Genomic DNA, 22703 nt, shown 5'->3' with positions numbered 1-22703 from the left:
GCAGATGTTGAAGGCTGGTCTATTCAAATTCTGACTGAAGTCAGAATTTGTATATAAGAATATATAATTTTATATATTATATAATTTTAAAGTATATAATTTGCTGAGTGTTTACTGTGTGTCAGGTGCTATTCTAGGTTCAGGGACAAAGGAATTAAAGCTCACTTCACTCAAGAAATTTACATTGTACTGGGTATATAGATGATAAAACATGGCAAATGAGTCACATATTTAGTATAGTAATGGGGTATACTTTATAAATATATAATTATGATATAATTTGTATATATTTTGTTTATAAGACATGTTCCATAGTATTAGAAGGAATTAGTTAGTTGAAAACATTGTTTAAAATGACTTATTCTGTAGATCACAGTATTCATACCTTACTTGAGTTTAGGGTTTGACCTTCTATTTTTTGACCAGACATCTTATTTCCAGCTCATGTTCCAAGAAAAATATAACTTGGGCAGCAGTCCTCCAGATTTGTTCAGAGCAAGCTGAGTAAACAAATAGCTATCTCACTCCTTTTCTTCTTAAACAAGAGCAGCTCTTTCACTGTCAAAAACAATAAACCTTCTCTTTCCTTGTGTCTTATCATTTGCTAAAACATTTCTTCAGATAACTTCAAAAACCACCCTACATTAATCACAATTCCATCTTTTCTCTGTTTTATTCTCTCCTTAGCTTTTACCCCTATTACTATACTAAATGTGTGACTCATTTACCATGTTTTATCATCATATATCCAGCACAATATACATTTCTTGAGTAAAGTGAGCTTTAATTCCTTCGTCCCTGAAACTAGAATAGTACCTGACACAAAGTGAACGCTCAGGAAACATTTGTGAAAGAAAATGAATGGTAAAGTAGGCCTAGATAAAATTTGTCATTAAATTATACTGAAAAAAAAATAGTCTAATTTTTTTGAAATTCAGGAATCTACATACAAAGTCAGCTTAACTTTTTTGATCTTACCAAAATAACAGGCTTATCTTTCTGGTATTTTTTATACAATGGCATGTGTATTTAAAACACACACATGCACACAAAAATATGAGCACATACTTACTTCTTTGACTCTGAAATAGAGAAGAACTTTCGTTAGATATATTTTGAATATGAAAAACTAATTTTCTAAAATTTCATAAATGAATCAATGACTATATAAATATTGGATAATTTAACCACTATAAAACAATAATTTTGTTATGTCCATTTATCTAAAGATAAAAACCTCTTTCATTATATCACATACTTGAACATTAAATAGGTATATTTTTAAAGTTGATACATAAAAATCTATAAGTCTGTTTCATTCCTGATTCATAATACCCGCCTAAAGTTATATTTAAAAGTAAAGGATTATATTTGCATTTAGATTTCAATTAAGAAAAAAGTACGTATATAAGTGAGTGAAGTCGCTCAGTCATGTCCGACTCTTTGCGACTCCGTGGACTGTAGCCTACCAGACTTCTCTGTCCATGGGATTCTCCAGGCAAAAATACTGGAGTGGGTTATCATTTCCTTCTCCAGGGGATCTTCTCGACCCAGGAATCAAACCCGGGTCTCCCATATTGGAGGCAGATGCTTTAACCTCTGAGCCACCAGGGAAGCCCATATATAGTTATGTATATTTGCATCCCTCTTGAGCCAAAAATAATATAAAATTTATTGAAATTAAAGATTTGGTATTCTCTTCTGTGTTCAAAACAAAACTAATAAATACAAACATTTTTATTTGTAGAATCCAAGTAGTACAATTATTATACAACCCTCATTGCAGGAGGATTCTTTATCAGCTAAGCCATGAGGGAAGACCAAGAATACTGGAGTGGGTAGCCTATCCTTTCTTCAGCAGATCTTACTGACCCAGGAATCTAACTCTGGTCTCCCCTGCATTGCAGACAGATTCTTCACCAGCTGAGCTAAGAGGGAAACCACTATAAAACAAGGATAAGTAATTTATTGCTTAATCCTTCACTAGCTTCAAATCCATTGATTCTGGAACCAGATTAGAAAAAAATATTAACTGGAAAGAAAAAAATGAAGCAAGAAAGCCATCTAATGAATGCACTTTATCATTGACATAGAAATCAAATTACGTCGGAATACTATAACCGAAAATATTTTGAAATGAGTGCAACTTAGGGGAAAAACAAGATACAAGGGAAAAGAAACCAAAAATGTTTTAAGAATGATTCACTATGATATAACAACTTACTGAAAAAAATCTTTGATGCCAAATATCATTTAGAATTAATTAAACTGAAAAATAAAGGACAAAATTATGTCCTTGAAGCTTTAAAGTTATGAGTATTTGCATGTGAAATAAAGGAGTGAGAGATGAAGTTGAAGGGGCAAGAACAGATGAAGGGAAACATAAAATTTAGAGGCAATTGTTATTTTCATAAAGTTTCCCACATTGCAATTCAACTGGGGGCAATTACATAACTGAGATTCTTTTCCCAAGTGTTCTAATAGGATGGGATCCTGCTGCATGTTCCTTCTGAGTTACAAAAGCTGCCAACCTCAAGTTTGTTAAGGGTGGGCTGAACTTTCAAATTCTTCTAGTCCATGAGATACACATTTTATCCTCAGTTATTTAAAGCAGAAAAAAATAAGCAAAAATATTATCCAGAAAAATGATAGGTACAACAAATTCTGCTATTAGAAATTCCCTAAGAGTAGATTAGCACTCACCCTAGAGAAGATCCAGTGAAACATGGTCATAGTGTAGACATAAAACTTTAAAAAACCCCTTGGGGGTAGAAAAAAAAAGAAAACAGTGTAGACTGCCTTAAAAAAATTCTACTTAAGGACTCACTAAGTGAAAGTTATTCAGCAGTGTCCAACTCTTCGTCACCCCATGGACTGTAGCCTGCCAGCCTCCTCTGTCCATGGAATTCTCCAGGCAAGAATACTGGATTGGGTAGCTTGTTCCCTTCTCCAGGGGATCTTCCCAACCCAGGGATCAAACCTAGGTCTCCTGTGTTGCAGCTGATTCTTTCTTTACTGTCTGAGTCACCAGGGAAGCCCTGGTGGAACTCACTAGAATTAAATTAAAATTTCTCTAAAATTTCACACGAGTCTATAAGCATCAGTATAGCATGTTATTTGATCTTTGAGGAAGAACAATCAAGTCTATTAATGACGAGAACTGCATGGATGCAGTAGATACAGATAATACAACATTATTTGAAAAATTAAGCTGGGTTTGATGTGGTCATTCAGTCACTTTAGACAGAAGGTGATTTTCTCTTTAAGTCATAAAATTATAAATATTAAAAAGGCATGTAAGTGATCTGGATACTGTAGAAGTAACATTTGCATTTTTCCCTTTTGCTACTGTCTGTGCATCACATTCCAAATCAGAAAGTAAGAAAACAAAAGTAAAAATAACAATGTGTGCATGCTAAGTCGCTTTAGTTATGGATGACTTTTTGAGACCTTATGGACTGTAGCCCGCCAGGCTCCTCTGTCCATGTGATTCTCCTGGAAAGAATATTAGAGCAGGTTGCCATTTCTGTTCCTGAGACTCTTCCTGACCCTGGGATCGAACCTGGATCTCCTGCATTGCAGGCGGATTTTTTTTACCACTGGGCCACCTGGGAAGCTCTAATAATAACAATAGCAGAACCAATTTAACTCTGAGAAAAAACAAGAAGATCAAGTCAGTTCTGATTCTTCAAATAAATAAAATTGTGAGAGTACCATTTAAGTCTGAAATTTTTATGAAAACTACATTTATCCCTGACTTTAAAATGTGATAATTATACAAGACATTTGCTATTTCGCATAATTAACATATTAACGTAAACTTGAACTTAGATAATCTTGCAGTTATTTTCCTATATTTCACTTGGCATGACAGTTGTACTAAAGTCAGACACACAACTCAGAAATAAAAAGTATAATGGTATTGTTTTCTAAATGTGTTTGCCTTCAGCTGTTACTTCCACAATACAGAAAATAAGAACACATTTAATATGTACAGATCCTATAAAGTTACTTTGGATATAACAGAATAACATATCACTGTAAGATGAATTGTAGTGCTTTAACTATTAAACTTTTAAGAACCATTGAAATTACATAAATATGTGAGTTGCATGCACTTTTACATAAAGGGATAAAACATCATAATCGTATATTATTGATCTGTTTAAGGAGATAAAGTCAACTTCAAGGTATAGATTACTCAGTATTTCTAAATAACTACCATTATATGTATACATTTATATATATATACTTGAAGTGAAATATGCAGAAAGTCACTCAGTCATGTCTGACTCTTTGTGACCCCATGGACTATACAGTCCGTGGAATTCTCCAGGCCAGAATACTGGAGTAGGTAGCCCTTCCCTTCTCCAGGGGATCTTTTCAACCTAGGGATTGAACCAAGGTCTCTGCATTGCAGGCGGATTCTTTACCAGCTGAGCCACAAGGGAAGGCCAAGAATACTAAAGTAACCTATCCCTTCTTCAGCTGATCTCCCAGACCCAAGAATATATATTTAGGATATACATATTAACAGATACACACACACATAATTTTTCACTTTTGTTCTAACAAGGGACCTAGCTCTATATAAGCATTCAAGAGAGTAAATATACAAGGAAATCAGTGACTCACTAATTATGCAAAATTCTCTCCATAATTTTTATATAGTCTCCCTTGAAAAGACAATCCCACTCAAGAGAATGATATTCTAAATCTCACTTTAATAAAATACAGTTAGAGTTAGGCCTTAAAAACTGTTAGCTCATTTAGAATCACTTTCCCAAGTTTTTAGGACTCGACATATTTGCCAGCAGCTGAGCAATTCCCTCATTCCCTCAGCCTGTGCAGTAAACTTTACATATGTGGGAGGCATACTCTGTTAGGCCTTACCCAGGCAGCTTTTCAGAGTCTGTGTGTTTCCCGATTAAACTGAGCAGGTGGTTAAATATTCAAGGTCACTTGAGGGACAAAGTTTAATGTAGTTCATGGAAAAATGTAGAGAACATGAAGGAAAAAGCAGCAATTCTTTACTCCTTTTACTAACTTATGTCCCTTCAACCACCTAAGGAAGCATCAGTTATTGCTTTTCCTATAAATTATGCCTACTCTGATGTGATATCATTTTGGTGTTCCTGCTTGACTGGAAGGAGTATATGTGAAATATTTCCTCCACTGTGGTAAGTAATACCAACTGATAGGAACCACCTTTGAAGTTCAATCAGAACACTTTAAGTTGTCAAAGATGACCCTTTTACTTAGTTCTATCATGCAAATTTAGGAATATTTTATTTGAGTAAGCATTTGGAATATAGTTCATCAAATAATCAGTAGATTTAATGCATATATGTATCAAATGTTCACACACTCCACAGACGAAGGTACTAAGTGATAAACATAAAAAGGTAGAAATAGCCTATTAAATCAAATACTTGCTTCAGTATATCTGAGATTTGCCTTTAAAATGACTGTTTGAGAACATTTTTCTTGCTCTTTGAAAATATTTTCTATTTGATCATAACTATATTCAAAATATCACAACATTCTTTCCTACTAACTTGTGCTTCAAATAAACACCCCTTGTTTTAAGTTATCCCTTTTTCTACAGAGAAATATCAACCCATCTTTCAAAGCCATCTCTTCCATGAAGTGGGAAAATTATCTACTTCTCCTTCCCCATTTTTCCTTGAAAATAATACAAATTTTCTTGTCCAGAGAATGGATATAGTCTCGCTACTGAATTCAGTGTTCTGTGAGGGTACAGATATGGCTGACTTCCCTCTTCATGCCCATACTTTCAGTTCAGTTCAGTTCAGTTCAGTCGCTCAGTCGTGACCGACTCTTTGCGACCCCATGAATCACAGCACACCAGCCCTCCCTGTCCATCACCAACTCCCGGAGTTCACTCAAACTCATGTCCATCGAGTCGGTGATGCCATCCATCCATTTCATTCTCTGCCATCCCCTTTTCCTCCCGCCTCCAATCCTTCCCAGCATCAGAGTCTTTTCCAGTGAGTCAACTCTTCGCATGAAGTGGCCAAAGTATTGGAGTTTCAGCGTTAGCATCAGCCCACACTTTAGTTTATATTAAATACACAGCATTTTTGACTTTCTGAATGATATAATTGAATAAATGAAAGACAGATATTACATGAGTAAGTACTTTTAGTGTAGTATATGTTACAGTAAAATGGGAAAATAATAAAATAAGTTTTCTTGGAAGATAATTGAATAAAAGTACACTATGGAAAGATGTTGGAGAAGGAAATGGCAACCCACTCCAGTGTTCTGTGAAAGCACTGACTGTGGAATGACTCTAAGTAAACTAGGAATAAATCAAAGTGCACAGGAAAATGGCAATCTTATCCAAAAGAATGATAGGATGTGTATTTGATTTTGTGAATACCAATTTCAAAAATAGCCTCATTATTGGACACATATTTTATTATGGAGAAAGTTACATTAAATTTCAAATAATTTGTATTCACTTTGTATATGAAACAAATTCCCATAAGGAAGCATAAGCATTTTTTGACTATTTGAGAATTAAATCTTTGCCGTATACTCAGCCGAGATACTGAGACCTGAAACTACATCCTATTGTTAATAGGACTTTGTGCTATTCCTGTCTTCATTACCTTGACTTTATTATTTCAGAGTCTACTGACCAGGTAAAGGGTTTGATTATCCAAATTTTGTTTGAAATGAACAAATGTTTGTTTGAAACATCCAATTTTCAGTAAATTCTGATTTGATCTTCTCCACCACAAGGCACTATGTACTATCTAGGTTTGGGTAAGTTTCGTTTTCTACCTCCACCATGGTAAGCAATAAGTTGAAATTTGTCTTATCTTCTTATCAACAAGTTGCATTGGTGATATTTGGGGAGTAAGTTTAGGACATAATCAACTTACATTATATATTCAAACGGACTTTTTTATATTCAAAGAGAAAAAGAAAAGTAAAATAAAGACAGTCATTCTCAGGACATTATAGGGACATTTCCTTCTCCCACCTCAGTGTTGAAAGTAAATATAGATGGTTGAAGAAGAAAGAAATGGGAAGAGGAGGGAATGAGGAGTAGAAAGGTTTAGCTTTAGAAACAAATGCCTAGGATAAACATTTGTGAACAATGAAACCCTAAAAACTACAGCACTTCTATTTAATGTCCTAGTATCAGCTTCACTGAAGTTTACTCACAAACACATGAAGAAACAGAAGAAGTTGAAGTAGGCAAGAAATGCCACTTAGACCAAGAAGACAGTTTCATTTCATTGAACTGTCTCATTCACGGTTAAACCTCTGGACACTGAAACTTAATAAATGCTGAGAGGCTGTGTGAAGAGAAGACAATCTCTGATTCTTAATAGGAGATAAAACATTCCATTTAGAGCAGTGTAGGCAATGATCGCATTACAAATTTCTTGACAGAGATTTCTAAAACAGAGTTCATACTAGGTAATTCTAACAATGCAGGATCACACAGAAAATTATGATTTTTAAAAGGTATATGAAAGCCTTGTTATCACAGAAAATACTACTATATGTTTAATAGGGCAAGTATTTTTTCTTTGTTTCTCTGCCTTTGAATAAAATGAACAGAAGAAATATAATGAAATACGAAAGTGAAAGTCGCTCAGTCATGTCGGACTCTTTGCGACCCCATGGACTATACAGTCCATGGAATTCTCCAGGCCAGAATACTGGAGTGGGTTAGCCATTCCCTTTTCCGGGGAATTTTCCCAACCCAGGGATCAAACCTAGGTTTCCTGCATTGCAGGCAGTGGATTCTTTACCAGCTGAGCCACAAGTGAAGCCCAAGAAAACTGGAGTGGGTAGCCTATCCCTTTGCCAACAGATCTTCATGACCCAGGAATCAAACCCGGGTCTCCTGCATTGCAGGCGGATTCTTTACCAACTGAGCTATGAGGGAAGCCCATATTAAAAGGATTAAAAAAAAAAAGCAAATAAAAAGAAAATCTCCCCCCCAAAAAAATAAAAGGATAAATCAGTTTTGTATGTATGAAATTATATTATTTACCAAAAAAGGATATTTTAAAATCTCTTGAGTAGGGTTAAAGGTTTTCATGATTTTTTTTTTCTTTTTTTTAACAATACCTATCATTTTTCAGGGCTTTCCTGGTGACTCAGACGGTAAAGAATCCGCCTGCAATGTGGGAGACCTGGGCTCAATCCCTGGGTTGGGAAGATCCCCTGGAGAAAAGAAAGGCTACCCACTCCAGGATTCTGTCCTGGAGAATATTTCAAGTTCATAGGTAAAACTCTCATACTTTCACCCATTATTGCCTAATTCTAACTGAGCTTGTTGGTATTTAAATATTTCATAGGTCTTATTATCATAACAATAGGGTTGTACTTTTGACTGGCATTTCATAAAGAAGGATGGGCTTCTGAGTATGCACTTTTATTTGTCTGTTCATTTTGTCTCACTGCATTTAAGGATGCTTGTAGGAAAACAATTTTACTACTAAAAATTGATACCCAAATGGGTTTACATGAAATTCCTTTGCTAAGATGTGACACTTATTTTATTTTGTCATTTGAATGGGCCATGTAATGCCCAGAATTCTGGTCAAATATTATTCTGGGTATTTTTGTAAGGCTGATTTGGATAAGATTACCATTTAAATTGGTATATTGAGTAAAACAAATTGCCCTGGGTCTTCCTAGGTGGCATAGTGGTAAAGAATCCACCTGCCAATGTCAGAGACATGAGACATGGATTTGATTCTTGGGCCAGAAAGATCTCCTGGAGAAGAAAATGGTGACCCACTCCACTATTTTTGCCTAGAGAAAGGCATGGACAAAGAAGCCTGGTGGGCTACAGCCTAGGGGCAAGTAGTTGGACATAACTGAGTGACAGCACAGGCATGAAAGTGTTCTCTATAATACAGGGTAAACTTCATTATTCTAGTTGAAAGCCTAAATAAACAAATAAAAACTGAATAAAATAGAATATTTTCTGTCTAATCATCTTTTGAATGAGATGTTGGATTTTTCCCACCTCCTGATTTGATCTGTAACAGCTTTCCTGGGTCTTTAAACTGCAGACTTTTGGACTAGAACCACATCATCAGATCTCTTGGGTTTCCAGTTTGCCAAATCACCTGCAGACCTTGGGGCTCACCAGCCACCATAATTATGTGAACTAACAGTAAAGAGCTTCTATGCTCTTCTATTGGTTTTGTTTATTTCAAGAATTATGATTACTAATGCATAAGGTCCAGAGAAGGCAATGGCAAGCCACTCTAGTACTCTTGCCTAGAAAATCCCATGGACAGAGGAGCCTGGTAAGCTGCAGTCCATGGGGTCGCTACGAGTCAGACGTGACTGAGTGACTTCACTTTCACTTTTCACTTTCACACATTGGAGAAGGAAATGGCAACCCACTCCAGTGTTCTTGCCTGGAGAATCCCAAGGACGGGGGAGCCTGGTGGGCTTCCGTCTATGGGGTCACACAGAGTCGGACACGACTGAAGTGACTTAGCAGCAGCAGCAGCATGCATAAGGTCAATTAACAGAGAACTTTAAATTTAAACTAATTTACATGAATCAATAAAATATTAGTTGTGAGAAACTGATCTAGCCTAAATAAAGACTGAAGAAAGCATATCCCAGAAAGAATGGGGACAAAATCAATTATTTCTGATGATATCAGGGGAATTAAAAGGAATGGGGCATTTTGCAGTTGATCGGGGACTGCAGAACAGAGCACTGCACACGTGCTGTGTGTCACGTGACGACGTGACACCTTCAGAGGAGGTGAAGAGAAAGGGAAGGTTTTCAGAGAGGCTGAGAGATGGAAGAACTCATTAGAAGTAGGGGCCGGTTGAATCTGATGACTCCCTGCCTTAGTCAATAATCTTGCCTGACAACAATCTGGCTTAGAGGTAAGCTCCCTGGAAGGAAATTTTCTTGAAGGTACAGAGGTAAATGCTTTTGCGTTTTTGTACTTAAAGATCCTACTCTATTTCCAGCCTTAGTAACTTCTGGACAAAGATCTGTGGGTAGAGTCATCGGTGCACTACAGTCTAGAACAATTTTGGTACCTAACTATGACAGTCATTGCAATAGAGTATTTAGGATTTTTATGTCATTTTAAAGCAATAGGAAAATAACAGAATTAAGATTTGAAAAATATCTTAGGAAGATTTTGAAGTTTCTAGTCCATGCTTCAGTAGCCTTTATTCAACATCTCTACTCAGTTTTGACAGTGTGCTTTCTCCATATGCACATGGGGATCCACGTTTGCTTGTTGAAGCACTGTTTAGTCAAACGGCATGAACAGTAGAATAAAACAATTTTGGTATGAATCCTAGCATGGCTACTTTCTACCTGAATAACATTGGCTTTTTTATTTTACCTTATTTTTGTCTCCGCATTTTTTAAATGTGAGCAGTACTATTTTAAATCTTATTGTAAGCATTAAAGATAGGAAATGAAAATGGAGCCAAAAATGCATGTTTATGGTATCCCTGTCAGCCTAAAGTTCCTCATGGAAGTGTCTCCTGGTCAAGCTCAGTGTCTTGCCTGAGTTCTCCTTCCCAACACCCTCCCCTCAGATCTTTCCATCCTGTGTCATACTACCAGTAATCCTTGTTCACTGGTTGATTATGATAACTGAAAAATATTTGCTGAGGTCTTAAAGTGAAAGCGTTAGCCCCTCAGTCATGTCCAACTCCTTGTGACCCCATGGACTATAGTCTGCCAGGCTCCTCTGCATGAGTTTCTTCAGACAAGAATACTAAAGTGGGTAGCATTCCCTTCTCCAGAGTATCCTCTGAACCCAGGGATCCATTAGATAGATAGTTAGAATAGGAAAAAGGAGTCCAAAATGGTGGTGGCTAAAAGACAAAGCAGGGAAAAGCCCATGAAAATAGAACAAAGCAAGGTCCGAGGACTGGAACAAGGACCGCAGGCAAAACAAACAGCCCTCCTGGCTAGCCCAATTTTCATAGGACAGGCTCAGGGGGAAGAAAAAAATAATATATATATAAAAAAAGAGGAGCCAAAATTGGGCCGGGGTCTATTCTTCTCTTCAAGTCTTTTGGGTTGGCCTGTGCTCATGCCTGGAGGATGTATTTTCCTTTGCTTTCTAAATAAAACTGAGCTGTAACAGTGGTTCCTCCAAGGAAATTACACGGGGCTGTAACAATGGTCTGTCCATTGCTTCAGATTTTTGTTGCAATGAAATAGAACTGAGGAAATTACAAACTTTTCCAACAGATTGAACCTGGGTCTCCTGCATTGCAGGCAGACTCTTTACCATCTTAGCCACCAAGGAAGCCCTGAGGTCTTAAAAGCCTAGCATTTATGTCTTCTAAATACAATATTTGTACTTCTTTTTAATAATTTAAAAGCTAATCAGAAACATTAATACAATAAAGGTGATGTCTTCATAAAATAGTGGTAATAAAGGCTTGGGTGTACCTTGGATGCACCATTTACAGCCGTCAATTTCATTCAGAGGACTGGATCATTTACTTCGAAGTATGTGTGTGTAGGGGGCAGGTGTGTGTGATAGAGTGGCTGTAAGAATACAATTATGTTTTTGAGCATACCTTTACACAGATAAAATTTGTGAAGGAACCAAGGAAGGAGGAGGGATGGTCCTTAAAGAGAGAAATAAGACCAGTTTTCAGGTTTCAATTTTGACCCAAAATTGTTCATAAACGAAGCACAGAAGTTTCAAGAAGCATAGTTAGAAATCTCTTCTTTGGCTTTTGTACTCATGTAAAAAAATTTCTGGTATTTAATGTAGAATAAAAAAAAAAATAAAGTTAATAACAAATGCTGGAGAGGGTGTGGAAAAAAGGGAACCCTCCTACACTTGAGAAAGTCAATTTCTAGATATGTTGATAAGAAGTCCCAGGTCCCTGAGGAGGAGAGAGGGGTCTGGGCCTTTTGAAGAGGAGATAGGGGTCTGGAATTCTCAAGGAGGAAAAGGACAAAAGTCCTTGTCTCCCCCCTACATTCCTTAGTCTTAGTCACATAAAACTTATTTTTTTTTTTCCTTTAAACCCAGAGCTGGTGATTGCACAACAAAATAACCCACTTTAAATTCTGTACTAAGGATTATATAACAACAATGTCTCCTGCTTGAGGACAGTTTCTCCTTCTTAAAAACCTCTGACTAATCCTGTTATCTTAAAATGTATATGGGATGGGAGTGGTCTGATAAGATCTGTACAGCCTTGAGGAATTCTTTTGATTTATTGTAATAACCAATTTTAAAATATATAGCTCCCTTGCTAAGACTAGAGGGGAGGGGGGACTCTTCTGATGTCTATTTCAGAAACATTCTCTGTCCTTTTTTAACTTTAATAAAACTCTGGTACACAAAAGCTCTTAAGTGATAAAGCTTAGTCCGTAGAGATCACAAATCCAACACTGTTCACTGTAAGCTATCACACTGTTGGTGGGAATGTAAGTTGGTCCAAGAACATAAGGGAAGTTCCTAAAAAAACTAAAAATAGAGTTGCCATGCTAGTGTCAGTCACTCAGTCGTATCCAACTCTTTGTGACTCCATGGACTTCAGCACACCAGTTTCCTCTCTCCATGGAAATCTTCAGACAAGAATACTGAAGTGGGTTCCCTTCTCAAAGAGATCTTCCCAACTCAGGGATCAAACTCGGGTCTCCGACATTGCCATATGATCCAGCAATACAAGTCCTGGGTATATACCTGAATGAAACTATAATTCAAAAAGATACATGCACCCCTATGTTTATAGCAGCATTATTTATAGTAGCCAAGATATTTAGGCAATATAAATGTCTATCAACAGAGGAATGGATAAAGAAGATGCAGTATGCATATATATATATATATATGCACATATATGTATTAGAATATTACTCAGTCATAAAAAAGAATGAAATAATGTCATTTCCAACATGATATCACTTACATATGGTATCTAAAATATTGCAAAGTGAATATATCTACAAACAGAAACAGACTCACAGACAGAGAACAAACCTGCCAAGGGGGAGGGAAGTGAGGGGAGGGATAGATTAGGAGTTTTGAGGTAGCAGATACTAACTGTTACATAATATATAGAATGAATACACAACAAGGTCCTACCGAATTGCACAGGGAATTATACTCGGTATCTTGTGATAAACCATAACGGAAAAAAACATGAAAACATGTCTGTATGTTTGTATATATCTAACAATCATTTTGATGTACATTAGAGATTAACACTTCATTGTACATTAACTATATTTAAATTAAAAAATAAAATTTAAGCCTTTAAAAGGTGGCATATACTTTCAAATTATAAGCATAGATTCTTATGACATAAAATCAATTTTCCTTGGTATCTGAAATTTACCTGAAATATGGTATTATATACTTTTCTGAAGGTTTGAAATGTTGACATGTGCTGTCAAACCTTGCTAATTCTCACTTTTCTGAAGTAAAAATTTAATGATTCTCACAAACTCCTCCAATGTCTCAAGTTTTCCTTGAAACTACTTCAGGAAAGGATCCCATAATAAATTAAAAATTACCAATTTTGTAGAAACTTCAGTATAGGTAATTTTTCATATTCTATGATAGAATATATTTAAAACAAATTCTAAACAAAATATTAAGTTTGAGAGTTTCAACTGATATGTTTGTTGCATTTGTACATGCAGTGGCTTAACTGAATGAGTGAATTTAAGTAAATAATAAAATGCTCTAGTACTGTCCTAAAATAATTAGCTACTTGATATTGTTTTTCTTCACTATGGGTTGCTTTTCTTAATTTCTTAATGGTATTTTTAAAAGATTATGCCCCAAATTATTGCTATTCCTTAATAAGCAAAAAGGACTGAAAATTACCTCTAGCTTATACACTAATTACATAATTTCCCTTATTTTTGAAGATTTTAAAAAGAATTTGTGCATATTATTTTATAAGTTCCCAATATCTGCCCTTTTCCTACTGATAGATGGCAACCATTAATGAATATGTGTATTTCTTTTCCAGATAAAAATGCACAGAGAGTAATGGGGACCTACTACTTTTCTTCAGTACTGAGGTCCTTATTCAGAAAAAGTGTTTTGTGGCAACTACTTCACTATAGACTATAGAATAAATTACAAGTGACTTTACCTGACTGAGAATCATTATTACGCATCTGACCAATTGGGCCAGCCAAAGTTTTCATTGAAAGTACGAGTGTTTGAATATTGTCTATAGTAGATATAAACAAAGAAAAAAAAATGTGTTGAATCTTATAAGTATAGTTCCCTTCTCCCACAAAAATTTCAAAGCAACGCAGTAGCAGTCTTATTTGTCTACTTTATTCTCTATAGAAATTTATTTAAAACAAATTCAAATGGTGGTGTGAGAATTTTATGGCAACTTATCAGGGAAATGAAGACAGTTTTAATAAAGATTTCAACACCTTAATTTAAGTGTAGATTTAAATTATAGCTGTGTTTCCTTTAAACACAACTTGTTTTTTCCATTGTTTGCTGAAATACCTTCTCTGTGACTTGATTCTATTATAAATTTTTTCCTAAAAGGTTTATTGTAAAATAATCTCAACTTTACAGCAAAGTTATAAAACCAATAGAAAAAAAAAAATTCTGTTGGGGGGAGTGTGTAATTTCCTTGGTTCTGTCTCACCGCAGCAAAAATTTGAAGCAATGGACAGACCAGTGTTATAGCTCAGTTTTACTGGCAAGCAAAGCAAGATACATCCTAGAGACGTGAGGGTGGGCTGACCCAAAAGATCTGAAGAAAAGAGAAGTTCCTGGACCAATTTGGCTCCTCTTTTTATATGATTTTTCTCCTCCCCCTGAGCCTGCCCTATGTAAATTGGGCTAGCCTGGAGGGCTGTTTGGTCTACCTGAGGTCCTCACTTAGGTCCTCATAACTTCCTTGTTCTATTTTCACGGGCTTATCCCTTCTTTGTCTTTTAGCCACTGCCATTTTGGACTCCTTTTTCCTAGTCTAACTACCTAACACTTCCAATCCAGATTCCCCAGTTATGGACATTTTATATCATTTGCTTTAATTTTCTACCACACATAAGTGTATGCATATTATTCTTTTCTCTGAACAAGTAGATATTACTGTGATTACTACTGTGCATATTTTCTACAAGTAAGGATAATCCATTTTGGACAAAATTACAGTCCAAAAATTAAAATCAGGAAACTGATGTTTATATACGATCCAATTCAAAGAAAAATTTAAATTATACTAATTGTCCAGTAATCCCCTTTACAACAAATAGACCCAAACCAGTCCTGCTTGGCACTTAGTTGTTAAACTTCCTATGTTCCCTTCAATTCCAAACAGTTCCTTGACTGTTATGACTGGAATTTTTTTTTTTTTTTTAATAATTAAAGACTAATTATTTTACAGAAAGTCATTCAATTAGGGCTTATTGGATGTTTTGGCATAATTAAATTCATCTTACGCATGTGGGAAGAAATCAAACAGAAGTCGTGCTATATTTTCATTGCATCCTATCAAGACAATGCTTTTGATTTTTCCTACCACTGGAGATGATAACTTTGTTTACTTTTAAAGGTGTTTTGTTCCTGGATTCCTCCCAAAAGATGTAAAATTATACTCGTTATCCTTTTGATTCATAAATATTCGGGGGCGGATTCACTGAAATTATATAATCTTTCCATTCTTCATCAGATTTTCTCCCATTAGATTTTGCATGTGCTGAACAGTTTTGACTAAAGTCAAAGTGTTGTTTTTCTAATTCTACCTTCATTCATTAGCCAGTATCTTCCTGTAAGAAAGACTTTTCTCTTCTCCCAAAGGATTCATTCATTTATTTATTTACATCAATATGGTTCAAAGTTTCTTATTTTATTTAAGAGGTTATAATCCATCACATCCATTATTTATTTTGACATTCAAATTATCCTTTACTTGGCCAGTTGGGACTTATAATTCTTTGAACCCTTCTTTAATTTCTGACACAACAAAATATTCTACACTCATTTTAAAGTTTTGCTTTCCGAACTCTAGAATAAATCATTTCTCCAAGAAGAAACCCAGATCTAGGTGTCATGTGTTGCTCTTTGCTACTTGGATAGCAAGGCCTCTCAAGGAGGAAAATGTTTGCACACACACACACACACACACACCCGCACACATATATATATGTATGTGTATATACAGTTAAAGTTATTTCTTTTTCAATCTATATGTAAAATTATAATACGTAACAGTGGAGTTTGAAAATCTTGGCAATTTTTCAAGCTTTCATATTTGTAATTTCTCCAATTGTGAGAATTTTGACACACATTAGTGACATATATTCTATTTACTGTTTTAGTAACCAATTTCCTAACTGTGCCAGGCTGCCACTCGATTCAGTCTCCTACCTTGATATGTGCTGACCCCTATTAAGCAATGACATTGCTTGATCACCTTTTTACTTGGCTCCTATTAATATATTTCACAGATCAATTTTGGTCTCTTTTCTTCTTTTCTTTTTTAATTAATTCCTCATTAGAAATAAGGAAGGAAAGAAGTGGGAGTGGGGAGAGGAGGAGAAGAAAAGGAAGAAGAAGGAAGGAGAAAATAAAGGAGGAGAAGAAAGGGATAATGGAGAAGGAGAATTGCTTGTTTAAGATAGTAAATTTGCCAATGAGCCACAAAGTGTCCCTGCATCTTGTAACATAACACTACACTAAGTAGAGGTTTCTACCATCTTCTGACCTTTGGTAAACTTGATTGTGTACTATTTCCCCAGTGTTCTCCCTGTCTTTCTCATCCTACCTTTTGTTCCAGCCATCCTCATCATTTCCCCCTCCTTGTTTGTGTTATTCTTCCTTCCATATCCATCTTCTCTCTGAACACTCTCCCCAGTTTCCTTGTACAACTTTGAATATTCAAAGGTCTGGTATTTTCTTGTATGTTATGGTCACATCCATTTAGTTCATTCACTGAGATTGCGAAGTGGTTAAGGCAAAAAGACTTTCTTTTCCCAGAGCATTAGGATCTTCTATAGCGTTTATTACAAGCATTCAATGGTAAATTTTCAAGTTTCCTAAGCTGTGTTTACTCTTTGAAATGATTTGAATGAGTAACTGGTTCTCAGAAAATTATAATTTTGAAAGGTTAACATTTGAAAATTACTAAAAATCACTTTTGGAATCAGGCCTTGCTCTATTTTTTAAAAGCCAAGCAGTCCTCTTTTTTCACCAATGACTGAGTATAACATTAAGGAAAACAAGGTGAAATGGTTTCTGGAAATTGTACAAAAATTATCTAAGAGCTAGAGCTATTTTCAACAACATTTCTGTCTTTACAGGAATCAGATCTTAAAAAAAATATGTAAAATAACCTGCTTGATTAAATACCACCCTGCCTATCCAGATAAATAAATAAGTAAGTAAATAGAGAGATAGATAGACAGATAGATAGGCATTTAAAGGGGTAGGAGAATCATTAAGGAATATTAAGCATTACAGATCATCTTTATTGATCTGTTATTTGCAACAAGAAGTTGTTAGATATACTCAAATGGCATTCTAAAAAATAATCATAATATTTTGTCTTCTCAGTAAAACCAAGTTATTTAATGAAATGACATTAAAAATTATTTCCCAAGATAAATTACTCTGTGAAGTTTATCTCAAGATTTATAAAACTTTCTTGTTCCATGTGTGTACACAGAATTTCACAAAGGAAATATTTGTATATACTTTTTGTCCATAATTGAAAACTTAAATATTTTAAAACATGTCAAATTATTAAAAATTCTAGGGCTATAAACCAAATAATCTCCATATTTATTCATAACTGGCTAAACATGAAGACATAAAAATCAGGGTTTGATCCCTGGGTCAAGAGGATCCCCTGGAGGAGAGCATGGCAATCCATTCCAGTACCTCTGCCTGGAGAACCTCATGGACAGAGGAGCCCGGTGAGCTACAGTCTATACTGTTGCAAAGAATCAGACACGACTGAAGTGAGTTAACACACACATGTATGTTAAAACTTCCATTTTTTAAATTTTAGAAACATAAGTTTGGGTCATCTCAACTGTCAAAAAAAAAGAAAAAAGGTTTTAACATGCACTGAATCTTTACCATACAGTAGACACTGTTTTACACATATTTTAATATTCACAATACTTTTATAATTATGTTGCCAATTTGTAAAAAGCAGAAACCAAAAAGTCTCTTTGGGATTTAAACATTTTGGTCTAACTTCAGAGCCCCTGCTCGTAAGTACTAGAATAATCATCTTTCATTTAGACCTATCTCCCGAGATATTATCTGACAAATTATGTGAGTATGTGATATTTATATATTACCATATTATTATCAGACATTGTTAGACTGCTAAAAGGGAGAGTTCCTATACAGGTGGATTTAAGAACGGCATCTATCCCTAGATTCTTCTAGGTTTAGGCGTCCTAGTTTATTGTTCATGGTAAAATTATAGTTACAAATTTCTTACATAAAACAAATCCTACAATCAATAGTAATAGTTAATTGTTTAACGAGCAAGTTAATCTACATAAGGAGTGTGCAAATATATAAAAGCCAATGAATTGCCTGTAAGCAACCTCGATGTCTTTCACACTGTGAACATATATTTTGAAATACATATTTATAAGTCACATTTTACAAAGAAAAAGAGAAAGCATTTCAGTGAGAAACTGTCATGCTCACTTTCACACCTTGTGACTTCATCCTGGTTGGTTTTCCAATTCCCCATATATTTACAGCAACCCATCTAACTAAGTTTAGTTTACGCCCAATCTCCACTCAAATACTTGCCTGGTCTTTGTATCCTAAAAACAAACAAACAAAAAACTTCTGTATTTTTGGACTGAGAGTTTTTGCTTTATTTTGTTTGACTATTCATATAATGTTTTAACATTTAATTATATACTGGGCTTCCCAGGTGGGGCAGTTTTAAAGAATCCCCCTGCCAGTGCAGGAGTCAGAGGAGACATGGGTTCAATCCTTGGGTGGGGAAGATCCCCTGGAGGAGGAAATGGCAACCTACTCCAGTATTCTTGATGGTATAATCCCATGAACAGAAGCCTGGCAGGCTAAATTCCTCTGGGTCACAAAGAATCAGACACAACTGAGCGACTGAGCACAAAACACACAACAATCATATACTACCTTAAGTTTATTCATATATTTTCTTTTACTGTTATATATTATAGCTTTTAGTAGCATAATCATGCCTTGTCTTTTAGTAGATTTTATCATTTTGCAGGTAAAATTTCTGTAAAATACTTGCAGCAAAATGTCTATTAAAGAGCTAAATACACAGTGTATTCTCAATAAATATATAAAGAATGGAACCAAATTTTTAAAAAAATTGAAAAAGGAAAGAAGTTATGAGGGTGAAATAGATACAAAAACAAGATAGTGCCAAAACAAATCAAGAGCACTATAAGTCTCAAATCCAAAATAGCTTCCTTTTTGCAGTCTTCCTCCACAATGCAAGCGGTCTACGATTCTCTTTTATGACCTGCCTCAGTGGATGCTATTAAGCCAACAAAATTGAACATTGTTATGTCTTATTTATATTATTCATCTTCTACCTTTTTTTTTTCAGTCCACAACCTAATGTGATGCTAAAATAGAACAGGGACTGAGAGAATGCTGATGGGTTGGATGGATGATTTATTTGCTACACTGAGTAGAAGATTTAACAGTTGATTAGAGAGGAGAGAGGAGGTAAGGAAATTCTTATTGTGTTCCCATTTATAAAAAGTGCTATTACATATTTGGTGCTCTCGAATAATTTGAAGGAAAGATTCATTCTAGAAGATATGTAGAGACTCTAGGATAGTGTTAAGCAAGAGGTTTCTGGGTCCGGATTATATGAGTTACTATTCTAGTCTTATGAATTTGGAATTTTTGCTTAACCTCTCTTTGGATCAGTTTTATTAACTATAAATCTTTGATATATTAGCATGTATGTTAAATTGTTGCTGTGAGGTTTAAATGAATTATTATGTATCACCATGTAGAACAGAATTCCTCAACCACAGCACACTTGACACAGATAATTCTTTGGTGTGGGAAGCTATAATGTGTATGTAAGATGTCTAGCAACAGTCTAGACTTTACCCATTAGATGCCTATAGCACTCCCACTCCCAACATTCAACAATGGCTCCAGACATTGCCAAATGTCTCCTGGGGGAAGAATCACCCTCAATTAAAAATTTTTGGTCTAGACGTTGTTTTACATTATGGGGAAAAAAAATCAGTGCTCATCTATTATATATCAGTATTTTTCAGTCGCTAGTCATGTCCTGACTCTTTGTAACCCCATGGACTGCTGCACACCAGGCTCTTCTGTTCTCCACTATCTCCTGGAATGTGCTCAAATTTATGTCCATTGAGTCGGTGATGTTGTCTAACCATCTCATATCAATATATAACTAGTATATACTAGTACTAGTTTAAGATCAGAAGGTTGAAAAGTCTATAATGTGAAGCTCAATTTGTAGAACAAGGTCTCTAAATAAATATCGGGAATTTTTTTTTTTTTTTTACTAGTGGGACAATGATGGTACAGTAGGAGAATACCAACGCTGTACTCAATTTAATAAGTATTTACTCAGTAGAAAATGTAAAAGCTGACTATATAAAAAGTTCAATTTATATATAAAGTAATATATAAGTTAAAATATTGCCTCATTTGGCCAAGAACAAGGATAGAGGGAGATAATAGATAAAATAGATAGTAACTTAGGTGTTTATTTGTTAATGAAGGTAGTATTGTCTTAAATCAGTGGTTATCCACAGACTATTTTATGATGTAAATGACAGTTACTGAGAACAGTTTTTGTAGTAGGATATGGCCACACTAAATAAAATACTCGGAGAAGGGAATGGCAAGCCACTCCAGTACTCTTGCCTAGAAAATCCCATGGATGGAGGAGCCTGGTGGGCTGCAATCCATGGGGTCGCTGGGGGTCGGACACGACTGAGCGACTTCACTTTCGCTTTTCACTTTCACACACTGGAGAAGGAAATGGCAACCCACTCCAGTGTTCTTGCCTGGAGAATCCCAGGGACCGGGGAGCCTGGTGGGCTTCCGTCTATGGGGTCACACAGAGTCGGACACGACTGAAGTGACTTAGCAGCAGCAGCAGCAGTAGCAAATAAAATACTGATGTTGAAGGAAGGCTGGCAAATGGCAGAGTTGAGCAGCACAAATAAGAATAGACAAGGACTTGACTCATTAAAAAAAGGCAGAGAAGAGATGCATTGTTAAAATAATTCCTACTCCCAGTTACAGATTGTCCCCCAATGACTTTTATATGACTCTCTTTTGGTGGTGTCATAGGTTGGGGTGAAACACTTCCTACTTTAACATATGTTTGTGTGTGACAAAAACTCATATCCACTCTTTCAGCCTCACCTTCCATTTTGTAAGATTTGATTTAAAAATTAAGATAACTCCTCCTAAAAGGAGAGAAAACTAACTCAAAAGTAGAGCCTGTCCAAATAACACAACTAATAAGGATCAAAGACCACACTCAATATCCCAACCCTCATTTTAATCTTACAAGGCCTGCCCAAAGAATGCCCTTTATGAAAAATTCAAAAATCATGCTCTACTTGCATTTTGCCTCTGTGTCTCCTTCACTAAATGAGATTGCTTTGCTGTGTTGTGATTTTCTCAGTTCTAATATCTGACTTTTAATAAACTAGTGACTATTATTTGAGGCAATAATCTATAAAATAATATTTTATTGAATAAATATATTGCATTATTCCATTTTAAAAGGCAATTTTCCTATTAAAAGGTAGATTTTGCCTTTTCCACTCTGCACATTAAGTATTTTCACTATGTGTAAATGAATTCTTTTATAAGGGGATCAAATTTCCTTTTCAGTAGAAAATCTGTGTTCGATTCTTTTAGTAATTTGTATTGCCAGTGCCCAGTCAAGTAACTGACATAAAATAGTACTATCAATATTTACTGAATAAATAAATAAATCCTTATTCTTCTTATTCTTTCTGTCTTTAGACATCATTACTTTCCAGTTAATTTTTAAGCTTCATACATGCAAGGAATATTATTTGCTCTAATTTCTTGTCGTTCATAGGATTTATATATGATGCATTTAGCAATTCTTCTAACTTATTTTTTCCAAGTTTTGTGTGTGTGTGTGTGCGCTAAACTTAGAGAGACAGTTGAGCCAAATACATATTGTGCTAACATTTTTAGAATTCTGCAAATAAATGCCTCTTTTGATAATAAAGCATTTTTACATTTATCAGGTTTAACAATATCCTTTAACATTAATTGCATTTCAAATCCTCCTCATTCCTCACTTCAATTCACAGTCTTGATATAATATACATTTTTCTAAAATACCAAATTAGCTATAACATTTCAAATTTCAGATTCTTCATTACCAGTTTAAAAAATTTTTGTTAGGTGTTTTTATGTCTGTATGTTACTGAATTATTTGTATCACTTTATTTTATGGCAAGCTTTGAAAGAAAGAAAAGAGCAAAATAACTGAAACATAAACATAAGGGGGGAAAAGACCCTGAATAATAAATTCTAATGCCATTGTTGAATTGGGGTCTGAGAACTGCCATACAATGACTGAGTCTTTAAGATTACAAAAATGTATATTCTAGCTTCCTGCTGATAAATTCCCTAACCTTGTAAGCCTTTAATTAAAGGTAATTTGAGGGTAGAGGGAATT

At 35.1% G+C, this 22703-nt stretch overlaps 1 long non-coding RNA gene across 1 annotated transcript in view; it reads left to right on the top strand.

Moving 5' to 3' along the window:
* The window catches only part of LOC148778723 (uncharacterized), a 36439-nt gene extending 16732 nt beyond the window's left edge, over positions 1-19707 (top strand). The window contains exons 2-3 of the long non-coding RNA XR_016037765.1: positions 8133-8276; positions 19581-19707. This is a non-coding gene — a long non-coding RNA (uncharacterized LOC148778723). The remainder of the gene's footprint in view (positions 1-8132; positions 8277-19580) is intronic.
* Positions 19708-22703: the final 2996 nt, after the last annotated feature.

Source organism: Moschus berezovskii, chromosome 1 (genome assembly GCF_049115385.1).
Source record: "Moschus berezovskii isolate FMDL1 chromosome 1, NW_MosBer_1.0, whole genome shotgun sequence".
Taxonomy (NCBI): Eukaryota; Metazoa; Chordata; class Mammalia; order Artiodactyla; family Moschidae; genus Moschus; species Moschus berezovskii.
Note: the sequence above shows the minus strand (reverse complement) of the source record. Positions and strands in the feature narration are given on the sequence as shown.